Raw genomic sequence first — 26,348 nt, 5'->3', positions numbered from 1 at the left:
ATGTTCCAGTTTCCCCCCACACTCCAAAGTTGCACAGGTTTGTAGGTTAATTGGCTTTGATAAAGATTGTAAATTGTCCCTAGTGTGTAGGATAGCGTTCGTGTATGATGTAGGGGGATCGCTGGTCGGTGAGGACTCGATGGGCCGAAGGGCCTGTTTCCATGCCATTGTTCTAACCATCTGGCTATCAAATCCCCACTTGCCTATGTCCACCTATTACTTGCCACGCTTTGTCCTGCATCTTCTCTCTTCCATCTTTCTTCCCTCCTTACAACCAGTCTGAAGAAGGGTCTCGACCCAAAACGTCACCTATCCATGTTGTCCAGAGAGGCTGCCTGGCCTGTTGAGTTACTCCAGCACTTTGTCTCCCTTTGTGCATCAACCAGCATCTGCTGCTTCCTGTTTCCACATTTTGTCTGTGTAATGTTGGTATTGGTCTTGGTATGGGTCATATGAACTGAGATGCAGTGTAAAACTATATCAATAGTCAATAGTCTTTTTTTTGTCACACACACATAAATGTGCAGTGAAATGATAAGACCAATAAGACTAATCAATAAAAATGCAATAACACATACAATCACAAACTAACACCAAACAAAAGAAACATCCATCACAGTGAGTCTCCTCCAGTCCCTCCTCACTGTGATGGAAGGCCACAATGCCTTTTTTTCTTTCCCTGCCGTCTTCTCCCGTGGTCAGGCTGTTGGAGTTGCCACATCGGGGCGGTCGGGGCTCCCGACATTGAAGCCCCACCCGGGCGGAGAAAATCCCGCGGCCTATTCCAGGCCGCGCCGGACGGTGAAAGGTCCGCGGCGGGCCGACCCAAGCCCCGCGATTCGGGGCGGGCGAAGACGCTGCCGCTGCCGCTGCCGGAGCTCCCGATGTCGGCCCCCACCCAGGGGCCGGCGGGCTTCCGACGTCCAGGCGGCCCGCGCCGGAGCCTCCGGAGACGAGTCGCAGCCGCTCCCGCAGCATCCGCAGGCAGCCAGCGCCGCAGGTGGTGAGTCCGGGCCGCGGCCTCTGAGAACCAGAGCCCCAGGTGGTCCCAGGTGCATGGCCGGTGGTAGGCCGCAGCGGGAACGGAGACACCACACAGAAACAAAGGTCGGGTCTCCGTTCGGGAGAGATAATGTTACAGTTCCCGTTCCACCCCCCCCCCCACATAACATACAAACACTACACCATATTAAAACTACAATTCAGACAAAAACAACAAAAAACACAAAAGACAAATGGACTGCAGGCAAGCCGCAGCTGCAACGGCAAGTTATCCGTACAGGAATACAATCCAATCATGCAGGGTATACAGAGAAAGTGCAGACAAATGATAGAGTGTGGTCAAGGAAAATTGGGGGTTCAGGAATATATGCTGAGCCTACAAGAGGACTGTTCAAGAGTCTGATGACATATTGAGAATGTAAAGTCAGGGTGATGTTGAATAGTCCAGCTTACTGGCACAATGGACAATAGACAATAGGTGCAGGAGGAGGCCATTCAGCCCTTCGAGCCAGCACCGCCATTCACTGTGATCATGGCTGATCATGCACAATCAGTACCCCATTCCTGCCTTCTCCCCATATATAGATTATATAAATGAAGCATGGACAGAAGGAAGCATGACTGGCAAAAATAGTCAATAAATAGAGTCATAGAGTGATACAGTGTGGAAACAGGCCCTTCGGCCCAACTTCCCCACGCCGGCCAACATGTCCCAGCTACACTAGTCCCACCTGCCTGCTCTTGGTACATATCCCTCCAAACTTGTCCTATCCATGTACCTGTCTAACTGTTTCTTAAATGTTGGGATAGTCCCAGCCTTAACTACCTCCTCTGGCAGCTTGTTCCTTACCCCTCAGATTTAATTACCATTAAATCTTTTCCCTTTCACCTTGAACCTATGTCCTCTGGTCCTTGATTCCCCTTCTCTGGGCAATAGATTCTATTCCTATTACCATCTACCCAATCTATTCCTCTCTTGATTTTATACACAAACAGTCCTGACACAAACTCTATTGTCTAACCACCAACTCTATCCTACTCTCTGTCCACTCTCAGGACCTGGTCCCAACATTGTTCCTGTAAGACATAGGAACAGAATTAGCCCATTCAGCCCATCGAGTCTACTGTGTCATTTAATCATGGCCGACACAATGTTTGATACTGGATGGAATTTTAATTGGTGCGTCCATAACATCACAACATGGTGGCGCAGCGGTAGAGTTGCTGCCTTACAGCGAATGCAGTGCTGGAGACCCGGGTTCGATCCTGACCTCGGGCGCTGTTTGTACAGAGTTTGTACGTTCTCCCCGTGACCTGCGTGGATTTTCTCCGAGATCTTCGGTTTCCTCCCACACTCCAAAGATGTGCAGGTTTGTAAGTTAATTGGCTTGGTAAATGTAAAAAGAATTGTCTCTAGTGGGTATAGGATAGTGTTAGTGTGCGGGGATCGCTGGTCGGCGCGGACCCGGTGGGCCGGAAGGGGCCTGTGTCCGCGTTGTATCTCTAAACTAAACTAAACTAAATCAATTAATAACTGCCTTAATATCACCTGACTACGTCTCTACTGCGGGAGCCATGATCCATTTCGTTGTTACCATTTGGCAATTCCAGCTCTTGCCCACACCTCTTTGGATGTACTAACCCTCATAATCATCCAAAATTCTCACAATGGCCTAACTTACAACAAATCCCATCCATTCATCACTTCATGCTTGCTGACATCCATTGGCTCCATGTACGCGGATTTTCAATGTTAAACTGCCCATCCTTATTTAAAGCCTCACCTCTCAGAAACATAGAAACATTGAAAATAGGTGCAGGAGTAGGCCATTCGGCCCTTCGAGCCAGCACCGACATTCAATATGATCATGGCTGATCATCCAAAATCAGTTCCCCGTTCCCGCTTTCTCCCCATATCTCTTGGTTCCGTTCGCCCTCAGAGCTAAGATATGGGAGGGGATTAGAAGGACCAACATTGGCCTCCACTGCCTTCTGTGGCAGAGAATTTCACACTTCATTCTCTCCAGGCCTTTTCTCCACTAACTTATCATCTCTCTTCCAATTATGGCCTTTTTGTCAACCACAAATGTAATTGCTCTGTTGACGACTGTGATGCACTGCCTCAAGCCCTTCTTGTGACTTTAAAGCGTGGAGCAAAATAGAAGTCATTGTCTTCAAGTCATTGAGTCACACAACGCAAAAACTGGTCCTTTGGATGATCCTGTCCATGCCAGTCATCAAGTACCCATCTATACTAATCCCATTAAGCTCCACTTGGTCCTTTGCCTTCTTTGCCTGAATTATTCAAGGGCTCGTCTAAATATTTCTTAAAACGATGAGAGTCTCTGCCTTCACGACCCTCTCAAGCATTGTTCCAATCTCCAAAGCACTATGGGTTAAAAAGTTGCTCCTTCTAATCCCCTCCTAAACCTCCTGCACGTGGTCCTGATGACTATCAGCACTGGCACACCTCGAGGCTGTGTGTTCAGTCCCCTGCTCTTCTCACTCTATGCCCATGACCGATACATCTTTAAATTCTCCAACCACACCACCGCCAGTACGGATAACATTGAGTCGGAGTCAGAAAGAGGTCAATCGTCTAATTGAATGGTGCCAAAAGAAACAGCGATGCTTTCAACATCAGCAAGACCACGGAGCTGATTGTTGAGTTTAGAAGAGGAAGGCCGAGGATCCACAAACCTGTCCTCGTTGACAAGTTGGTAGTGGGGGGGGGGGGAAGAGGGAAGCAACAACTTCAAGTTCCTGGGCATGCATATCTCTGAATCAGTCTGAAGAAGGGTCTCGATTCCTTCTCTCCAGAGATGCTGCCTGTCCCGCTGAGTTACTCCAGCATTCTGTGTCTATCTTCGATTTAACCAGCATCCACAGTTCTATCCTACACAGATCTCTGAATATCTGTCCTGGACCCTGCACACTAATGCAATCATAAACAAATCCCGTCAATGCTTCGTTTTTAAACTTAAACTTTGAACTTGAATTTGAAGGTTTGTCGGCCAATTGGCTTCGGTAAACTTGTACATTGTTTCTGGTGTGTGTAGGGTAGTGCTGGGGTTAGGTGATCGCTGGTCGGCATGGACTTGCTGGGCCAAACAGCCTACTTCTGAGCTGTATCTCTAAACTCAACTAAGCAAAACTATGGATTTTGAAATATTGGAGGAACCAAGAGATATAGGGCGGCACGGTAGCGCAGCGGTAGAGTTGCTGCTTTACAGCGAATGCAGCGCCGGAGACTCAGGTTCGATCCTGACTACAGGTGCTGCACTGTAAGGAGTTTGTACGTTCTCCCCGTGACCTGCGTGGGTTTTCTCCGAGATCTTCGGTTTCCTCCCACACTCCAAACACGTACAGGTTTGTAGGTTAATTGGCTGGGTAAATGTAAAAATTGTCCCTAGTGGGTGTAGGATAGTGTTAATGTGTGGGGATCGCTGGGCGGCACGGACTTGGTGGGCCGAAAAGGCCTGTTTCCGGCTGCATATATATGATATGATATGATATGATATGAGGTTTGGAAGGTGGTGCAGAAATAAAAGACCAGCCATATTTGTAAAGGGTGGGACAGTGACAAGGGGCTGAATGGCCTTCTCCTGCTTTGATTACTTGTTCCTTTACATTGGAGAAACCGCTATGCTGCAGGGAAGATAGTAATGGCCTGTTTAAGCTTGTAAAAAACTGGCAAGTGAATGCGTGGGTGAGCCAAACAAGGTGACGGAATATACAGTGAATGATTGGAAACTGAAGCATAGAGAAATCTAAGAATACAAAACCACATATCCAACGACAGTGATGAAGACACTCGCACAGAGCGAGAAAGAAAGATTAAGCCAGCTCTCTGCAATACATCTAGTAAGATGTTGTTCATCTCTTGCTTATAATAAGTCCCCGCGAACTAACGCTATTCTGCACATACCAGGGACTACTTACATTTATACCAAGCCAATTAACCGACAAACTTGTGCATCTTTGCAGTGTGGGGGGAAACCGAAGGTCTCGGAGAAAATCCACGCAGGTCACGGGGAGAACGTACAAACTCCGTGCAGACAGCGCCCGTAGTCAGGATCTCTGGTGCTGTGAGGCAGCAACTCTACCGCTGCCCCACCGTGCCGCCCTACATTTACACTAACCCTATTTTACACTCCCCACTGCATCGACTCACCCCACCTTGGCCTGCACATTATGGGCAATCTACAGCAGCCAATTAACCTACCTGCACGTTTTTGAGTGTTGGAGGAAACTGGAGCACCCGGGGAAAGGATAGGATTAGTGGCAAGTATTTTAACAGCGTTGATGTACAGAGGGATCTTGGAAGTGGCAACACAAGTGTATCGAGTGGTAATGAAGAAGTGTGGTACACTTGCCTTCATCGGTCGGGGCGTTGAGCACAAGAAGGAGGTTGCATTGCAGCTCTCTAGGATTTGGTCAGGTTCATCTGGAGTATTGGGTGCAGTTCTGGTCACCCCTTTATTTGAAGGATGTGGAGGCTTTGGTGAGGGTACAGAGGAGGTTGGCCAGAACACATGCCTGGATCAGGGGGTGTTAGCTACACGGACACTAGGATTGTTTTCGGTGGAGCGTTGGAGGTCGAGGGGAGACCTGATAGAAGTGTCTTCAACAATGAGAGGCGTAGGTAGGGTAGACAGTCAGAACCTTTGCAGATACTTGATTAGTACGGGTGTCAGGGGTGATGGGGAGAAGGCAGGAGAATGGGGTTAGGAGGGAGAGATAGATCAGCCATGATTGAATGGTGGAGTAGACTCGATGGGCCGAATGGCCTAATTCTGCTCCTAGAATTTATAAGTCTGCAATTCTGGGCGTCGAGCAGATGGCAAGGATGTGCAATAATGCATCGTGACACCACGCAGTCAGACAGTTTCTGCAAAAATATGTAGACATGTCCCCTTAGATATTATATTGCTGCAGGAAGCTACTTACCACTATCACTGGCAGGTCATTCCCACCCACCCCATTAAAAAAAGAATGATTTGGGTGGTGAGTCTAGATACTGTGGCACAGTTTACATCAGCATGACATGATTGAAAGGCACAGTGATGGTTCAAAAAAACACTTCCACGTCGTATTGCGTTACTCACAAAAACTTGACTGAGTTTTTCCTGGTGTCAATCAGGCTGTCAGCTTGATGTAACTTCCATATGGAATGGAATGGAATACTTTATGGTCACATGTGACGAGGCACAGTGAAATTCTTTGCTTGCATGCCCAAGGTATGCAAATAGGCGCCACCTAAACGGCACTGACAAAGTTACAAAGTGCCCCCGCCAGGCCTTCCTTTGTTCTCTCCCCCCCCCCCCCCCCCCCCCCCCCTCCTTCACGACAGTTCCCCACGCCGGGTCCTCCATCGCTCTTCCTCCTCCCTCCACTCACGGCAGATCTCCCTCGATCATTGCGCCACCGACCCACGAGGCTTCGTCGCCGCAAGGCTCCGTTGGCCGCGAGGAGCATATTAGATGTACATCATGTTATATCTGGTTCCCTTTTCCAGAGGGATTAAACCCAGTGTCTGCCACTCCCAGATTAACCAGGACATCACAACATGACACCAGAGAGGTTCCCTACCCTTATCTAATCCCCAACCCCCATCAATAATGGTACTAACTCACTAATCTCCCCCCAACCCTCCAATTCATCAGGGCACCAACTCCACCCCATCCCAGCTATTGGTCTCCCCTAGACTCTCGATCAATCAATGTCCCCGACTAGGTGATTTTCCCAAGACTTCAAAGGAGACGTGACCTCCACCTCCCAGAAAATCACCAGGTCCCCAGCCCAACCGCCAGCTACTCAATTATGCACTGAGCCTCTCGTGAGGTCTGAAGGCTTTGCATCAATGGGTCCATAACCAAACCAGTGATGGCACTGGCTGCAATGTCCACCAGTCACACCCATATGGACAGGAATGTCCAGCTCCCACGTTGTTACCTTGCCCCTCCCAGCAGAACATCCCAAAGCAGTCAGCTAAGTGTGGTCATTGTTGTAACAAAAGGCAATGAGCAGCCAATTTATGAACAGCAAGATCTCACAATCAGTAATGTAATAAACACCTATATTGTATTGCATTAATTGGGTAATAATTATGAGATGAGATGAGATGAGATGAGGGGAGAAGAGAGAAAGATAAGACCCTGGGACAATCTTTAATCGGACCTCACTGGACTTCATCTTGCGCTTGACTTTATTCCTTTTATCGTATCTGTACATGGTGCCCTCTCTGTGGCGACTCTTTGCATACTTTGTGTGTGCTATGCAAAACAAAGAATTTCACTGTCACATGTACCATGTGATCATGAAGTCTGAAGAAGTGTCTCGACCCGAAACGTCACCCATTCCTTCTCTCCCGAGATGCTGCCTGACCTGCTGAGTTACTCCAGCATTTTGTGAATAAATGAAGTATCATTCATTCACCGTGAATGACTTGATTGCAATCACATCTCCCCTTTCCAATGACTGGTTAGCACGCTACAAAAGCATTTCACTGCACCTCAAAACACGTGATAATAAACTAAACTACAACTAAAATTAAAATGGAATAAGGCATCTCCCAAACTATTCATCTCTCCCAATCACTGGATATGCTTTGCTTTTCTCCTCCCTCAAGTGCTTATCATTGCTTTTCCTTTTAACTGCATCCATGTGGTTAACCTCAACTACTCTGTTTGGTTAAACACTGTGTTGCAATCACTCTCAGTAGGAAAAAAAATCTCCTGGATTTCGTGTTGGATTTATTTGTGGGAATCCAATATCTTTGGCCTGCGGTGTTTTTGGTTCACCACATGTAGACACGTTGACCCAGAAATTAAATGGAATAGTGCTTTATTTCAAGGCGTTCCAAGTGGTAGATCTCAGCCACAGGTCATGCTGTGACAGCCCTGAAATTCAGCAAGACACTTCCTGGACTAACTCAAACCTGCATGTCAGACACGAGGATTGTTCAGTTCAGTTCAGTTCAGTTTAGTTTATTGTCACGTGTGCCGAGGTACAGTGAAAAGCTTTTGCTGCGTGCTAACCAGCCAGCGGAAAGACAAGGCACGATTACAATCGAGCCATTCACAGTGTACAAATACATGATAAGGGAATAATGTTTAGTGCAAGGTGAAGACTGATCAAAGATGGTCCATAGGTCTCAGATGAGGTGGATAGGAAAGATTGGTGCCATTGATTCCTTTTGAACCATTGTACCTCAGTACATGTGACAAAAAACCCTACTCAACAGAATGCAATGGTTGTTGGAAACAAGGCAGCCTTTCCTTTGACATGAAATGCTGAAATGATTTTTAAGTTAAGTTAATATTGAAGGTTTAATGTAGAGGTGAGTTTTGGTGATGAGTCATGCAGGTTATTAAGTGATGATGCCGGGCTCAACAGTGTCCACACCAACACTTGCTGTCGGGTGAACTCACTTGATACATATTATTTACATGGTAAGGAAGCCCAGGATAACATGGGGATGCTGTCTCTCGCATGTGCAGTGCCTCTGACGATCTTGGATTCCCCGTACCTCAGTCCTACTTTCGAAGGAGGAGGCGTGTCCATCTCTCTGTGATTCACCCTTGCCTGGGCTGCCATGTTTGGCCTGGCTGCTCAGCTTTGGGGCTTGAAGTGGGGGGGGGGGGGGACACTGGCGGTCTCTGGGTTACCCTGGCAGCTCAGTCTTTGCCTCTGTGTGTGGGTGCAGTCCCTCATTGTCCGTGGGCAGGAAGAGGCGCTGGCATCACAGGTTTTCCCCGGCAACTCAGTCTTAGCCTCGATGGAGGCTGTGCCGGTCTAGGGTTTGTTCCAGTGGCTCAGTCTTCCTTGAACCTGCGACAGGGGAACACAGCTAGCGGGGAGGTCTCCCCACTCTCTCTCCTGTCCACTCACACCCCCCCCCCCCCCCCCCCTTGCTTCATCTCTCACCTTCTCCCATCTGGCTAGAATGCCTGGGTTTTATAGGGGGTAAGCTTAGACGATGGCTCAGGTGTGCCAAACCAATGTCAACACATTTGGCCTCTCCTGGCCTGTCAGCCAGTGACAGGGATCAGAGGGATGTCCGAGAGTGGGGGTGTCGAGACATAAGTTAATGTGATTCAGGGAAATGCACAGGGCAAATCCTATAATTTTTTAAGTGAGATACTTAACGGTTCTGCTTGAAGATGTTGTAAGTTTTCTTTATGAAGATAAGGATTATGATTTCATTGCCAATAGCAATTTTTATAATGGCTTTGTTATTTCACAGTTTAATAGCCCGTCATTATTTTTCTGTGACCCGTTCATTCCACTTAGCTCTGGTTTCAAGTGGCAGCTCAGTGCTGGAGACGAGTCGGCTAACATCTGCCTGACAACAAGACCGTTTCCCTGATTTACATTGGCCATGATATTTTAATCAATGTGATGAATGTCATGATAAATCTGCTGTGAGCCATTTGACTATCCAGATTTATGGAGAGCAGATTCACTTTGAAAGGCAACATTTAGAGCAATGAATATTCTTCGGGTGCATAGTGCCTAAGTTTAGTTTAGTTTAGTTTAGTTTAGAGATACTGCGCGGAAACAGGCCCTTCGTCCAAACCAGTCCGCACCGACCAGCGGTCCCTGCACATTAACACAACCCTACACACACAAGGGACAATTTTGACATTTACACCAAGCCAATTAACCTACAAACCTGTACGTCTTTGGAGCGTGGGAGGAAACCGAAGATCTCGGAGAAAACCCACGCTGGTCGCAGGGAGAACGTACAAACCCCATACAGACAGCACCCGTAGTCACGTTGTAAGGCAGCAACTCTACCACTACGCCCTGTTTGTCTAATTTCTGTAGGGATAGAGAATATAGAACAGTGCAGCATCGGACTAAGCCCTTCAGCCCACAATGTGTTTTCCAAACATGATGCCAAGCTAAACTAATCTGTGCAGGAAAGGAATACTAGCATTCCTTCTCTCCCGAGATGCTGCCTGACCTGCTGAGTTACTCCAGCATTTTGTGAATAAAGAACTACAGATGCTGGGCTAAACCGAAGATAGACACAAAAAGCTGGAGTAACTCAGCGGGTCAGAAAGCAACTCAGGAGAAAGGTAATGGGTGACGTTTTGGGTCGAGACCGTCTGCCTACTTGTGATCCACATCATTCCTTGGGAATGCCTCTTAAAGCCTCTTAAACCTCACTATATCTACCTCCACCACCACCTCTGGCACAACGATCCAGGCACTCACCACCCTCTGTGTTAAAAAACCTGCCATGCACATCTCCTTTAAACTTAGTCTCTCTCTCTCCTTAAAGAGATGGGGGAAAAAAGGTTCCCATTGTCTACCCTATCTATGCCTCTCAAAATGTTAGATACTTCTATCAGTTCTCCGCTCAACCTCCAGCACTCCAGAGAAAACAACCTAAGTCTGTCCAAGTAGTCCTTGTAGTTAATACTCTGATGCTTTAGAGAAACCAATACAAGTATGTTCAAGAAGAAGCTGGAGAAAACCTGCTCCGACACAGGGAGAGTGTACAAACTCCGTACAGACAGTGCCCTTAGTCAGGATCGAACCCGGGTCTCTGGCGGTGTGAGGCAGCAACTCTACTGCTGTGCCACCCTCTCTTCTGATGACCCTGACAAAATAGATCAGCAGGAACCCCATATCAGTGCTAGTCTCTTGAATGGTGGGAATACGCTCACCAGCTACAGCTCTGATCCTTTTAATTGGAAAAGTCTGAAAGAGTTTGTTTTGATTGTTACATTGCATTCCGTCAATAGGTCAGCTTTGATAAAAAGCTGAGGTAGTCAACTGAAAGGCAGCCAGCATCATCAGAGACCCACACCACCCTGGCCACACACTCATCTCACCCCTGCCATCGGGAAGAAGGTACAGGAGCCTGAAAACTGTAACGTCCAGGTTCAGGAACAACTTCTTCCTTACAGCCATTCGGCTACTAAACACTACAACCTCAAATAAGCTCTAAACGGCATACACTATTATTGTTATTATTGTACTATTATTGTTTATTTTTTGTGTGTACGAATGTGTGCGTTTGTGTGTGTGTATATATATATATATATATGTGTGTGTGTGTGTGTATTTGTGAGTATGTGTATATACACACACACACTGAACTTTTAATTCTCTCTTATTTATTATATTGTTTACAATGTACTATGTTTACATATTCTGTTGTGCTGCTGCAAGTAAGAATTAAGTGTTCTAACTGGGACATATGACATTAAAACACTCCTCCAATAAAAAACTTACACCTCCTCCAACCTCATCTACTGTATCCGTTGTTCAAGGTGTGGACTCTTATACATCGGTGAGACCAAATGCAGACTGAGCGATCGTTTAGCAGAACACCTTCGCTCAGCCCGCCTGAACCTACCTGATCTCCCGGTTGCCAAACGCTTTAATTCTCCTTCCCATTCCCACACAGACCTTTCTGTCTTCGGTCTCCTCCATTGTCAGAGTGAGGCTAAACGCAAATTGGAGGAACAGCATCTCATATTTCGCTTGGGCAGCTTACAGCCCAATGGTATGAATATTGATTTCTCTCACTTCAGGTAGCCCCGGCATTCCCTCTATCTCTATCCCTCCCCCACCCAAGTCACACTAGCTTCTCGTTTTCACCCTACAAACAGCTTACAATGGCCTGCTTCCTTTATCATCGTTACTTTTTTGAATATCTTTCATTCATTGTCCTTTATCTCTCCACATCATCATCTATACCTCTCGTTTCCCTTATCCATAACCAGTCTGAAGAAGGGTCTCGACCTGAAATGTCACCCGTTCCTTCTCTCCAGAGATGCTGCCTGTCCCGCTGAGTTACTCCAGCTTTTCGTGTCTATCTGCGGTTTAATCCAGCATCTGCAGTTCCTTCCTACACTCTTCACTCTTGACTCTTGACTTTCCCAGAAGGGTGTTGAGCTTCTTCAAAGCTCCAGACCAGCCGCACGGGATGGCAGAAGCTCCACCGGTCCCATCGATATGAGATCATGAACAGGCAGTGTTCAAGCTCAGGAGTGACTGGACCCTGCACCACATTTCCATTGACTAAACAAACCAATTGGAAAGACAAAGTCTGCTACAAGTGTGCCAAACATCATTGACGATTGATGTAGGGTCACCTCTGAGTCTCTGACCTTGCTTACAGTGCCGGCATAGTCGTCAAAACGTGTAGGAGGGTACTGCAGATGCTGGTTTACACACCGAAGATGGGACACAAAATGCTGGAGTAACTCAGCGGGACAGGCAGCATCTCTGGAGAGAAGGAACGGGTGACGTTTCGGGTCGAGACCCTTCTTCAGACTGAGAGTCCAAAGGTTGAGACCCTTCTTCAGACTGAGTCCAAACCACTGATTATCATGGTAACATCTCCACACACAGCAACAATTCCTACAATTGGCTTGGAATCATTGCTGTGCCCATTCCAAAGATTATTTTCTTTGATGGGGTGTTTTTTAAGAGATTGAATCTTGATGTAATCTTCCGCGACATTAGAAACCTGAGAGGGAATCATAGTACGATAGTGAATGGTATTTGTCTTGGAATTGGTTTATTGAGTGAAAACCTGCGTTTGTGTGCTGTCCAGTCAAATCATACTGTACGTGAGCACAAGATTTCAAGATCAATTTATTGTCACATGTACCATAAAGGTACAGTGAAATTTGAGTGACCATACAGCCATACTAAGTGAAAAGCAACAAGACGCACAGCCACATAAAATAAAATTTAACATAAACATCCACCACAGCGGATTCCCCATTCCTCACTGTGATGGAAGGTAATAAAGTTCAACCATCTTCCTCTTTGTTCACCCGTGGTCAGGGCTGTTGGACCATCCGCAGTCGCCGCTGCCGACGGTCCGGTGGCCGAAGCCCTCGCGCCGGGATGATCGAAACTCCCCACGTCGGGACGGTTGAAACACTCTCCGCGGCATGGAGCTCCCGAGTCGGCCTCTTCTTACCAGAGACCGCGGGCTTCACGATGTTAAACTCCGCAGGCCCCGCGGTTGGAGCCCTCCACAGTCGATCCTCGGCAAAGGATCGCAAACTCCGCGATGTTAAAGTCCGAGCCGCGCCCGTGGCATGAAGCGCCGGGCCGGTCTCCAGGAAAGGCCGCCAACTCCTCAATGTGACGCCACAGTGGGGTCGGAGATACAACACGGAGAAAAATCGCATCTCCGTCGGGGTAAGAGATTGAAAAAAGGTTTCTGGCCAGTAACTGGATCTAAGCTGAGAGGGTACCAAGAGGGTCAAAGTCTCAGGAAGAGGGCTTGGTCATTTAGCACTGAGGTGAGATGAATTATTTCCTGGAGGGAATGCAAATCTTTGAACTCTCCTCTCATGGGCACATTCAGATACATGGTTCCAGAATGTTACCGGACTCTATGGAGTCAAGTTCTATAGGGACTGGGTTGGAAAAGGAAAGAGATGCCGGCTCTGCCATGAGGTTAGTGGATGTTGAAGTGGTTCAAGGGGCTGCTTGATTTTTCTCTTATGTTCTATTTTCTATCATTCTTAGATATAACCTGGGTAATTGGACTGGATATCTCAGCAACCAACAATGAAAACAAACTTGTATTTCTACATTGTCCTTCAGGATCTCCAGCCATCCCCAAAGACTTTGTTACTAGACACTAGGTGGTGCAGCGGTAGAGTTCTTGACTTACAGCGCTTGCAGTGCCAGAGACGCGGGTTCGATCCAGACTACGGGTGCCATCTGTGGGGTGTTTGTACGTTCTCCCCGTGACCGCGTGGGTTTTCTCTGAGATCTTCGGTTTCTTTCCACACTCCAAAAGACGTACAGGTTTGTAGGTTAATTGGCTTGGTATCAATGTAAAATTATCCCTCCTGTGTGTGGCGGGTAGTGTAAATGTGCGGGGATCGCTGGTCGGTACGGACTCGCTGGGCAGAAGGGCCTGTTTCCGCGCTGTATCTCCAAACTAAACCAAAAACTTCTGAAGAACAGTCACTATTGTAAAGTAGGAAATGCAGTAGCCAATTTGTGTAAACATCCACAAAAATCATAACTGCTCAATTTGTGTTTGAAGGGGAATTGTCCATTTACAGTATTTATGGGCTATTATTGTTACTATTAATTTAGATTATTAGACTCTCATTTTATTGCAGCCTCATCCATGTTTCAGCAAAGGAGCCATTTGATGCACATTATTACTCAGAAATAACGTGTTTAATGCAACTTACACACGAGATGCATCTGTGGAGTGACATAAATTATTAATATATTGTAACATTGTTACCCCAATTAACTATCCATAAAAATATAGAACCATAAAAATACTTCTGTCTCGCTGTTTGTCTTGCAGAACAAAATTTGTTAATTAGACTTGGCAAGGTGTTTAGTCCGCTATGTGGCCAGTGAATGATGTGGTACAAGTACAAAGTAGTCTTGTTATGTTTAGCAGTACAGTTCTCTATTTATTCTTCTGGCATTTAAGAGTGCATTATTTAAATGCCACTGGAAATCCCCGGAGATCGAACTCCGGGATACAGAATCAAATTGATTAAACAAGGAAACATAAAAACGGTTCATTCCATGCCCGTGGCATGCGGCATTGGTTTGGGTGACATTTAAATTGTTAATAGACTGAAAGCAACACCTCGCGTATTTTATAAATGCACTCGCTGTAAACCCTCATTTTAACGGAATCCTTGATAATGGATTTTGGTAATGGCGGTCTGACCTCCAGACGGCTGCACACACTGCCCGTGGCTCACGCCATCTCCTCGAGGGCTGACTCCGCGCCACCCTCCCGGTTCACGCCACATCCAGGCCGGGCCTTCTGCTGCAACCCCCGGTCCAAACAGCCTCCTCGGCCGATTCCAAACCGCACTTGCTGCCGCCATTACCATGACCCTTACCTGCCCTCTGGCCTCCCGCCAGCCACGACCTTTGTCTCTGCCGACCCTCGCCTCTTTCCCCGGCCGCCAGCTCACCTGGTTTCCAGGCCCATTTTCAGACCGAAAATCTGAAGAAGAGTGTTGACCTAAATGTCACCTATCCTTGCTTTCTAGAGGTACTGCCTGATCTGCTGAGTTACTCCAGCACTTTATATCCCTTTGTGTATTAACCAGCAACCACAGTTGTTTGTTTCGATTACATATACAATGATAATTCCTTACTCGGTTCTAGCAGACAATCGGTGATAACAGACACCATTCCCCCCACCCCCACGCCTCTATGCTCTGTTATAACAGTGTTTACTGTATTTTGACATCTCTTTGGCTGATCTCTGACACAACACAAGGGCGGTCACGGTGGCGCAGCGGTAGAGTTGCTGCCTTACAGCGAATTCAGCGCCGGAGACTCAGGTTCGATCCTGACTACGGGCGCCGTCTGTACGGAGTTTGTACGTTCCCCCGTGACCTGCGTGGGTTTTCTCCAAGTTCTTCGGTTTCCTCCCAAACTCCAAAGATGTACAGGTATGTAGGTTACTTGACTGGATAAATGTTTAAAAAAATTGTCCCTAGTGTGTGTAGGAACGTGTTAATGTGCGGGGATCGCTGGGCGGCGCGGACTCGGTGGGCCGAAGGGCCTGTTTCCGCGCTGTATCTCTAAAAAAAATGGAACAATCCCTCTGCGCTTCACAGCAAAGTCAACCAGGAGTATTCACTTGTTTCTGAAGTGGTGCTTGAAGCCGTGACCTTCTGCATCAGTTGAGAATTCCACCAGGGAGCTGAGTCTGACATTTCCATTCCAATATGAGTTGAACTTGTTCAGAGTAGCACATGGTTTGTTTGTCCAAGTTATTACATGTTTATCGAGTCAATCTTCCTCTGTAGATGGGATTTACAGTATCTTCTCATGGTCACCTGTTTCTGCGCTGTATCTCAAAATCTAAAACAAATCTAAACATGCCGAGATTTGACAGCACATTTCTCAACCTCCTCTTCCTTCCACAAGTCATTGTTGATAAATAGTAGAAAAGGAAAAATCTGCAGTGATTGATATGTGAGAATACTTTACTTTAGTTTAGTTGAAGACACAGCATGGAAACAAGCCCTTCGGCCCACTGAGTCCGCGCCGACCATCGATCACTCGTACGCTAGTTCTATGTTATTCCCACTTTCGCATCCTAAAACCGGGAGCAATTTACAGAAGCCAATTAATCTACAAACCTGCACGCCTTTGGAATGTGCAGGAATCCGAAGCACCCGGTGAAAACCCAGGTGGTCACAGGGAGAACGTACAAACTCCACACAGACAGCACCCATAGTCAGCATCGAACCCTGGGTCTCTGGCACTGTAAAGGCAGTAACTCTACCGCTGCGCCACTGTGCCGCCTCATAATTTTTTTTTCAAATATTAAAACGGAAAATGCTGTAAATACTCAGCATTTTAAGGCAGCATGGTGGCGCAGCGGTAGAGTTGCTGCCTTGCAGCGCCAGAGACCAGGGTTCGATGCTGACTATGGGTGCTGTCTGTACGGAGATTGGACGTTCTCTCACGTGACCACGTGGGTTTCTTCCGGGTGCTCCGGTTTCCTCCCAGACCAAAGACGTGCAGGTTTGTAGGTTAATTGACTTCTACTAATTGGCCTCAGTGTGTAGGGTAGAACTAGTGTATGGGGTGTTTTCTGGTCAACAAACACTCGGTGAGCTGAAGGGTCTGTTTCCAAGCTGCATCTCTAAAGTCTAACGTCTAAAGTGAGTCGGCAGGTCTGAGCTGCTGAGTATTTCCAGCAATTTCTGGTTTTATTTTAGATTTACGGAATCATGATGGGCAAAATGGCCTTCTCTGCAGAAGTGCGCTCCAAGGGACCTTTGTAAATATTTCCGTCATAGTAGTGCGTCCATGAGACTCGACACTGTACGACTTGCATTGCCTTCTCTGCAGCTGATCAAACCCCAAATGTTAAACATTTTGAAACTGAATCTAAACCAGAACCTTCATGAATCATTTCCATCACGTCCTGAAACACCTTTCCTTGGCCTTCAAAGAAATCACGATTTCCCGAACAGTTCACCTAGAATAGTAATTGAAGAGGGATATCGGTACTCTGACAGCAACAAAAAGCATTTATGCTCTATTAATGGCGGGCAGTGAAATGATGACTCCTTCAGTCTTTTCATCATCTGAAAGACTCAGGACAGAATGGACAATGATGAGACCTCTATTCTCACATGTACCAATTTACAGTGAAAATCTTTGTTTTGCATACAATCCAGTAAAGTCATGCAATAGATGAGCACAATCATGGATAAGTACACAAGTGCAATGATTGTAGTGTAGTGGTAGATTTAGATTTTTTAGATTTAGAGATACAGCGCGGAAACAGGCCCTTCGGCCCACCGAGTCCGCGCCGCCCAGCGATCCCCGCACATTAACACCATCCTACACCCACTAGGGACAATTTTTACATTTGCCAAGCCAATTAACCTACAGACCTGTACGTCTTTTGAGTGTGGGAGGAAACCGAAGATCTCGGAGAAAGCCCACGCAGGTCACGGGGAGAACGTACAAACTCCGTACAGTACAGCACCCGTAGTCAGGATCGAACCTGAGTCTCTGGCGCTGCATTCGCTGTAAGGCAGCAACTCTACCGCTGCGCCACCGTGCCGCCCGTAGTAGACTTCACTGAGACAGTACACAAAGAGCCACCATGTTTCTGGCACCAACAAAGTTTCAAAGTTCTTAAGAGTACAGTCTCCTGGATTTAAAGACCTATTGTCCTGGCAGCACCGATCCTCTCTTCCGTCCACCGCCATCTTGAAAACGGCTGTTTGTCTAGCGTCTGCCGCCGACTCCCTCCACCCTCCTGGTCTTCGGGGTCGAGCAGCAGGCGAGCCTCGGACGACTCCAGCTGGGTTCACGGTTCCGCGGTGGCGATTAGACAGAGGTTCACTTGCACGTCCTCCAACCTCGTCTACTGTATCCGTTGTTCCAGGTGCGTTCTCTTATACAGTACATCGGCGAGACCAAGTGTAGACTGGGCGATTGTTTCACTGGACACTTTCGCCCAGTCCGCCTGGACCTACCTGATCTCCTGGTTGCCAAACACTTTAATTCCCCTTCCCATTCCCACACAGACCTTCCTGTCCTGGGCCTCCTCCAATGTCAGAGTGAGCCAAACGCAAATTGGAGGAACAGCATCTCATATACAGCTTGGGCAGCTTACAGCCCAGCGGTATGAAAGTTGTTTTCTCTAACTTCAAGTAACCCTTGCATCCCCTCTCTCTCTCTCCGTCCCTCCCGCACCCGTCATTGCACTAGTTTCGCTGTCATCCTGGTGAGTTTCATTATCTGTATAACTCGTTTTCACCCTAGCCCACAGTGAACAATGGCCCGTTTCCTTTATCATCGTCACTTTTTTGCATATCTTTCATTCATTTGTTCTATATCGCTCGAAAACACTGACTATATCTCTCGTTTCCCTTCCCCCCAACTTTCAGTCTGAAGAAGTGTCTCGGTCCAAAACGTCATCTATTTATTTTCTCCAGAGACGCTGTCTGACCCGCTAAGTAACTCCAGCATCTTGTGTGTATCTTTGGTTTAAAGCAGCATCTACAGTTCCTTCCTACACAGGTTTGTAAGTTAATTGGCTTCTGTAAAATGGTAAATCATCCCTGGTGTGTAGGATAGAGCTAGTGTATGGGGTAATCGCTGGTCGGCGAGGACTCGATGGGCTGAAGGGCCTGTTATCATGCTGCATCTCCAACGTCTAAAGTCTGAGGTATACTTGTCTGACTCTCTATAATTGGGGTATTTGTGTACTTAAGACAGTCAGTCCTAATATCACTAATTTTGTGTGTATGGCTCCTCTGTCCTCAGAAGCTGTTAGACCATCCTTAGGAGTTACTTTGAACGAGCTGAGGTGTTGGAATATTCTGTGGGAAAATAACTGCAGATGCTGGTACAAATCGAAGGTACCACAAAATGCTGGAGTAACTCAGCAGGTCAGACAGCATCTCAGGAGAGAAGGAATGGGTGACGTTTTGGGTCAAGACCCTTCTTCAGACTGATGTCAGGGGAGGGGGCGGGACAAAGAAAGGATGTAGTTGGAGACAGGAAGACTAGTGGGAGAACTGGGTAGGGGAAAGGGAGGGACAGAGGAGCTATCTGAAGTTAGAGAAATCAATGTTCCTACCGCTGGGCTGTAAGCTGCCCAAGAAAAATATGAGATGCTGTTCCTCCAATTTGCGGTGGGCCTCACTATGACACTGGAGGAGGCCCATGACAGAAAGGTCAATGTGGGTCGGTGAATAAGGACTTCTATCAATTAATAATGATAAATTATTAATATATTGTAACATTGTTACCCCAATTAACTATTCATAAAAATATAGAACCATAAAAATACTTCTGTCTCGCTGTTTGTCTTGCAGAACAAAATCTATTAATTAGACTCGGCAATGTGTTTAGTCTGCTATGTGGCCAGTGAATGATGTGGTGCAAGTACAAAGTATTATTCTTATATTTAGCAGTATAGTTCTCTATTTATTCTTCTGGCATTTAAGAGTGCATTATTTAAATGCCACTGGACAGAAAGGTCAGACTGGGAATGGGAGGGGGAGTTGAAGTGCTGAGCCACCGGGAGATCAGGTTGGTTAAGGCGGACTGAGCGAAGGTGTTGAGCGAAACGATCGCCGAGACTGCGTTTGGTCTCGCCGATGTAGAGAAGTTGACATCTGGAACAGTGGATACAATAGATGAGGTTGGAGGAGGTGCAGGTGAAACTCTGCCTCACCTGGAAAGATTGTTTGGGTCCTTGGATGGAGTCGAGGGGGGAGGTAAAGGGACAGGTGTTGCATCTTATCATTTGCATTCTTACCAGCAATAGCGCACTCACAATGTAAACGTGAAATTCAGTGTAACATTTTGTCAGTCTCAAAATATCGAAGTTATCGATCAATATCATTGTAACTATTGAAATTGTAATGAATCACCTGCTGTTATCATTAGTCTTAAAAGTATAAAACCTGATGTGGTTTGAGTTGGGAGATTCTACCGAGAGGATCACCAAGGGAATATTTGTTTCTCTCGGTGAAAAAGGACTTCTATCTCAACCAGCTTCAGTCTCTGGGTAGCTCAGCTCCCAAGTCGCAAGGATGATTAGCTTCTCTCTCTTTGGATATGGTCTTTGCCTGTTACTGTTGAGGCCGGGCTATTGCTTGTCTCAGTGTTGACTAGACTTTGCAGCATGCAGGCAAGGGCTGCTTCATTTGCAAATGGAGTTGAATATTATGCAATCATTGGTGAAGACTCCTACTTCTGACCTTGTGATGGTTGGAAGATCATCGATGATGCTGCTGAAGATGGCCAGGCCGAGGAAAATTCCTGTAGCGATGACCTTGAGGTGGGACAAGTGATTTTTAACAGCCGCAACCATCTTCCTTTTACCTGAGGTAGGACTCGAATCACTGGAGTGTTTTAGCAGAAGCCAGACTCAGTCAAGTGCTGCCTCCCCACTTTAAAAATAAGGGGTAGGCCATTTAGGACTGAGATGAGGAAACACCTTTTCACCCAGAGAGCTGTGAATCTGTGGAATTCTCTGCCACAGAAGGCAGTGGGGGCCACTTCACTGGATGTTTTCAAGAGAGAGTTGGATATAGTTCTGAGGGCTAACGGAATCAAGGGATATGGGGAGAAAGCAGGAACAGGGTACTGATTTTGGATAATCAGCCTCATATTGAATGGCAGTGCTGATTCAAAGGGCCGAATGGCCTATTACTGCATCTATTTTCTATGTTTCTATGTCCAGGGCATTTACTCTCTGCTCGCCACTGGAACTGAACTCCTTGATCCATGTTTGAACTAAGTCTCAGCTCGATTGTAATCATGGATTGTCTTTCCGCTGACTGAACAGCACGCGGCAAAAGCTTTTTGCGGTACATGTGACAATAAACTAAACTAAACAGGACTGGGTCTGGAGTTCTGGAGTTGAGTGGTCCAACACATCAATTATGAATTGTAAACACCACAAACACTAAGTAAACCATGAACTACAAACTGTTTTGGCTTCACAAGGGACTTCGGTGTTTTTTTCACTAATATTGGTCTTTTTTAATTTATGGATTATTTTTCTATTGATGATGTTATCCGTGAGTACTTTGTTTACAGACCTGTTATGCAAGTAAGAATTTCAATCATGTTCATGTTACCGGAGCAGAATTCGGCCATTCGGCCCGTCAAGTCTACTCCGCCATTCAATCGAGGCTGATCTAACTTTCCCCTCTCAACCCCATTCTCCTGCCTTCTCCCCATAACCCCTGACATCCACATTAATCAGGAATTTGTCAATCTCCAGTTTAAAAATATCCTTTCGGCTCATTGTCGCATTTTCGGTACATATTCCAATGAGACACTCCTGACTGGTCTTGACATGGTTACTGGTGAATAAACGTCGCTTGTCAGCGCCATTGACAATAGTTTCCATCACTTTACTGACCATTGAGTGTAGATTGATTGGGAGGTAATTAGCTAGATTGTGACATTGTCACCATTATTCTAAGGACCATTCAGCGGAGACAGGTGGCTTCTAGAGAGATAAGGAATGTGTTTCTGAGACATCGTTCTCGACACCAAAATGAAACACACATTCAATCCAGTTGATTGAAACTAGAATTGCAAATAGCCGCACAAGATACATAGTTGAAGTGTTGCAGCACAGTTGAAGTCGAAGCAGCAGTTCCACAGGGCGAATGGAGATGCCTGTCGGTAAATGGACATAGTGCCGTGTGCTCTGAGCTGCAAGAGGCGGTAATTGAGGCAGGTACCAAGGCAATGTTTAAGGAACATTTAGACAGCCACATGGACAGGACAGGTGTAGAGGGATATGGGCTAAACATATTCAGGTGGGAATACTGTATAAGGGACATGTTGGCCGCTGGGGGAAAGTTGGGCTGAAGGATCTGTCTCCACGCTGTATGACTCTATGACTCTATAAGTGCAGTGACCATGGTGAGGTGAACTGAGAAGGCCAGGTAAGCTCTAACCACTACCCTGGCAGAGTCAACGGCTGGAATGATGACAACTGCACTCCTCATTGTAGGTAACCTTTCCAGCCGGCTTCAGTGAACACACTGGTTTAAAAATTCTGGTGAAAATGTTTTAATTTACATTCACAATGGAGGGTGGTGGGGATATGGACCAAGCTGCCAGAGGAGATAGTTGAGACAGGTACTGAAGCTGTATTTAAAAGACATTTGGACAGGTACATGGCCAGGAAGGGTTTAGAGGGAATCGAGCCAAACGTGGGCCAGTGGGGCTGGTGTAGGTGGGGCATCTTAGTCAGTTTGTGCAAGTTGGGCTGAAGGGCCTCTTTCTTTGAAGAGGGGTATCGACCTGAAACATCTCCTGTTCCTTCTCCCCAGAGATGCTGCCTGGCCCGCCGAGTTACTCCAGCTTTTTGTGTCTATCTTCGGTTTGAACCAGCATCTGCGGTTCCTTCCCACACCTCTTTCCTTGCTGTACGACTCACTGACTAGATGACTGAGGAGGACAGGGATGGAATGGGAGCGATCCTCTGTTTCCCAACATGCAGCTGAGAGTAGGCAGCCATTTTGCTGGCTCTTCCAGGCAGACGACAAGGAGCCACGCTTAAAAATGGCTTCAAATGGAAGTGTTACTGTAGGATTACATTCAAACACAGTTGTTTGAACAAACATAGAACACAGAGCAGCACAGCATAGGTTCATGCCCAACATGTTGCCACGTTAAACTAACCTCCTCTCTCTCCACATGATTCATATCCTTCCACTCCCTGCACTTCCATCTGCCTTGCTAAAAGTCTCTTAAACACCACTATTATGGCGAGTCCGAAAACTTGTTGGTTGTAGAAGAAGTTTATTGCAGCCGCAATATTCGAATACAAAGTTAAACAACAAGGTAAAGGACAACCATCAAAAACTTATTGTCTTCTTCGAAGACTTCGCCGAACTGAACATTTCGGGCGCCAAAAGCGCACATGACAACGCTGGCCAATCAGCGATGTCGCTCTCTGGACCAATCCCTACGGTCGCGCTCACACGTGACCTTGCTGGCAAATCTGAGGGTTCGACGACCCGGACCATTCTCTATGGTCGCTACATGACCCCCCCCCAGAACCCGAGGTACGGAACCTAGCAGGGAGCCGGATTTCGCGACCATAACGAGTACGGAGAGGAGCAGCCTGAACCACAGGAGCCGGGGGTTCCGGACTTGGAGGAACTGCCGGAACGGGGGGTCCTGGAGGAACTGCCGGAACGGGGGGTCCTGGACTGAGCGGAACTGACGGAGGTCGGCCTCTCCTAGGGGTTTGGCCGACCAGGACTGGTTGATCCGGATCCAAGTGTGCAGGTTTGAGCCGGGACACCGAGACGAGCTCACTCCTGCCGCACATGTCTAAGGTGAAGGTAGCCGTTCCCTTACGCAAAACCCGGAACGGCCCTTGATAGACCCTCTGTAACGGGGCACGATGGGAATCTTTTCACAGAAACACAAACTCACAGTCCTTCAGGGAAAGCGGTTCATGTACCATGGGACACCCATGACGTGAAGTCGGAACTGGAGCCAGGGAACCCACCAGTGCCCGGAGAGATGCTAAGACTGATGGGACTGGGGGCAGCTGGTCTGAGGGGTCCGGAAACAAATCTCCGGGTACTCGAAGTGTCGAGCCATATACTAGCTCCGTGGACGACGCACCGAGATCTTGCTTAGGAGCAGTCCGGATGCCCAGAAGAACCCAGGGGAGTTGGTCTACCCAGTCCGGGCCGTCAAGTCTTGCACTGAGGGACGCCTTAAGTTGACGGTGGAACCTTTCTACAAGTCCATTTGCCTGGGGGTGATATGCAGTAGTGGGTTGTAACTTGGAACCGTACAGTTCTGCGAGCGCGGCCCAGAGGGACGAAGTGAACTGCAGTCCCCTGTCAGTGGTAATAACTGCCGGGACCCCGAAACGAGCTACCCAATGGAGGGCCAAAGTCCTGGCACAGGAGGCTGACGAAATATCAGACAATGGAAAAGCCTCTGGCCACCGGGTGAACCAATCCACCACCGTGAGGAGGTGGGTGTAGCCCCGGGAGGAAGGCAAAGGCCCGACCAAATCCACGTGGATGTGGAAAAAACGGACTGCTGGGACCTCGAACTCCTGTAAGGGGGGCTGGACATGGCGCTGGACTTTAGCGGTCTGACAGGGAATGCAGGAACGCGCCCAACCCGCTACCTGTTTCCGTAGGCCATGCCAGACAAACCGAGCTGCTACTAAAGCAGAGGAGCGGATGGACGGGTGCGCCAGCCCATGAATGGCATCAAAAACCCGGCGCTGAAGGGAGGGCGGTACTACCGGCCTGGGACGGGGAAGGGAAACATCACACCAGACTTTTGTGCCTTCCGACCCGCAGGCTACCTGAGCCAACTTCAATCCCGAAGTGGTGGACTGGTATGCCGAGGCGGTATCCGCTAGAAGCTGTGCCTCCGCAAGCTCCTGGGGATCCACCTCGCAGTCCACCGCCGAAATAGGGGAAAAAGCAGGTCTAGACAGGGCGTCAGCAACGGCATTAAGCTTACCCGCGACATGACGGACATCGGTGGTAAATTCGGAGATAGCAGTCAGGTGCCGCTGCTGGCGGGCCGACCATGGGTCAGACAATTTGAAAAATGCAAATGTTAATGGTTTGTGGTCCGTAAAGGCCACAAATGGGCGGCCCTCAAGGAAATACCTGAAATGACGAACAGCTAAATAGAGGGCCAGAAGCTCTCGGTCAAATGCGCTATACTTCAGCTCAGCCGAATTTAGTTGCCGGCTGAAAAACGCCAAGGGCTGCCAACGGCCACCGACCTGCTGCTCCAAGACCCCGCCCACCGCCACGTCAGAGGCGTCAACCGTCAGGGCCGTGGGGGCGGAGGGGCTCGGTTGCACCAACATGGTGGCGTCTGCTAATGCTGCCTTAGCTGCTGTAAAAGCCGACTCTGCGGCCGGGGACCATATCAACTCTACCGGTTTTCCCGCAAGGCACTGGAAGAGCGGGCGCATGACCCGCGCAGCTGCCGGAACGAACCTATGGTAGAAATTAACCATACCTACGAACTCCTGTAGCCCTTTTACTGTGGTGGGCCTGGGAAATGCCCGGATAGCCTCCACCTTCTCGGGCAAAGGGGAGGCGCCGGCAGGGGTAATTCTGTGCCCTAAAAAATCAAGAGAAGGGAGGCCGAATTGACACTTGGAGGGTTGGATAATGAGCCCGTGGTCTTGGAGCCGCTGGAACACAGTCCGCAAGTGGACCTGGTGTTCCTGCACTGAGGGGCTGGCGACCAGGATGTCGTCTAAATAAATAAACAAAAAGGGTAAACCCCGACCCACACGGTCCATCAGTCGTTGGAAAGCCTGTGCCGCGTTCTTTAAACCGAAAGGCATACGCAACCATTCAAACAACCCGAACGGAGTAATCATGGCAGTTTTCTGTATGTCCTCCGGACGCACCGGAATCTGGTGGTACCCTCGCACCAAATCGATTTTGGAGAACACCACCGCTCCTTCCAGCCCAGACGAAAAGTCCTGTAGGTGCGGTATGGGGTAGCGATCAGCCGTGGTGACGGCATTGAGACGCCAATAATCGCCACATGGTCTCCACCCCCCAGATGCCTTGGAGACCATATGTAACGGCGAGGCCCACGGGCTGTCGGACTGACGGACAATGCCCATTTCCTCCATCTTCCTAAATTCCGCCCGTGCCACCACCAGTTTGTCTGGCGGTAGTCTCCTGGCCCGAGCGAAAACGGGAGGGCCCTTGGTGCGGATGTGATGGACCACGCCGTGCTTGGCCGAAGGCGTGTCAAAACGTTGGATGAGCAGCTCTGGAAACTCCGCCAGGATCTCAGCATACGAGTCAGGGGCCGCGACGACGGCCTGGACAGTAGGGCTGGGCGGGGAGGCGATTGTCGGAGCGACGGGCTCCTCGCTGGCGGAGGGTCGGAGGTCGTTACCGCGGACATCAGGGACCAGTGAAAAAGCCCAGAGAAAATCTGCGCCTAGGATCGCTTGTCTGACGTCTGCTATGATGAATGGCCATTCGTACGTGCGGAGGCCTAACACAAGGGACATCTTCCGTATACCGAAAGTGCGAATGGGGCTGCCATTAACCGCGATGAGGGTGGGACCTGTCTTACCCGTTCTGGTTTCGAGGTCGGTCGGCGGCACTATACTGACGATGGCTCCCGTGTCTACCAAAAATTCTGTGTCCGTGAATCGATCGTGGACGTAGAGGCGTCGGTTCTGGCCAATCGTAACTGCCCCTATGTACGATCGGCCGAGGCATTTCCCGCGAAGGTACAAGGTGAACGGCAGTTGCGGGATTCGCTACCCCATCGTAGGTGATAATAGCACCAGCCACGCTTGTGCGGATCTTTTTGGCGGG

Source organism: Rhinoraja longicauda, chromosome 21 (genome assembly GCF_053455715.1).
Source record: "Rhinoraja longicauda isolate Sanriku21f chromosome 21, sRhiLon1.1, whole genome shotgun sequence".
In the NCBI taxonomy this organism is placed as follows: Eukaryota; Metazoa; Chordata; class Chondrichthyes; order Rajiformes; family Arhynchobatidae; genus Rhinoraja; species Rhinoraja longicauda.
Note: the sequence above shows the minus strand (reverse complement) of the source record.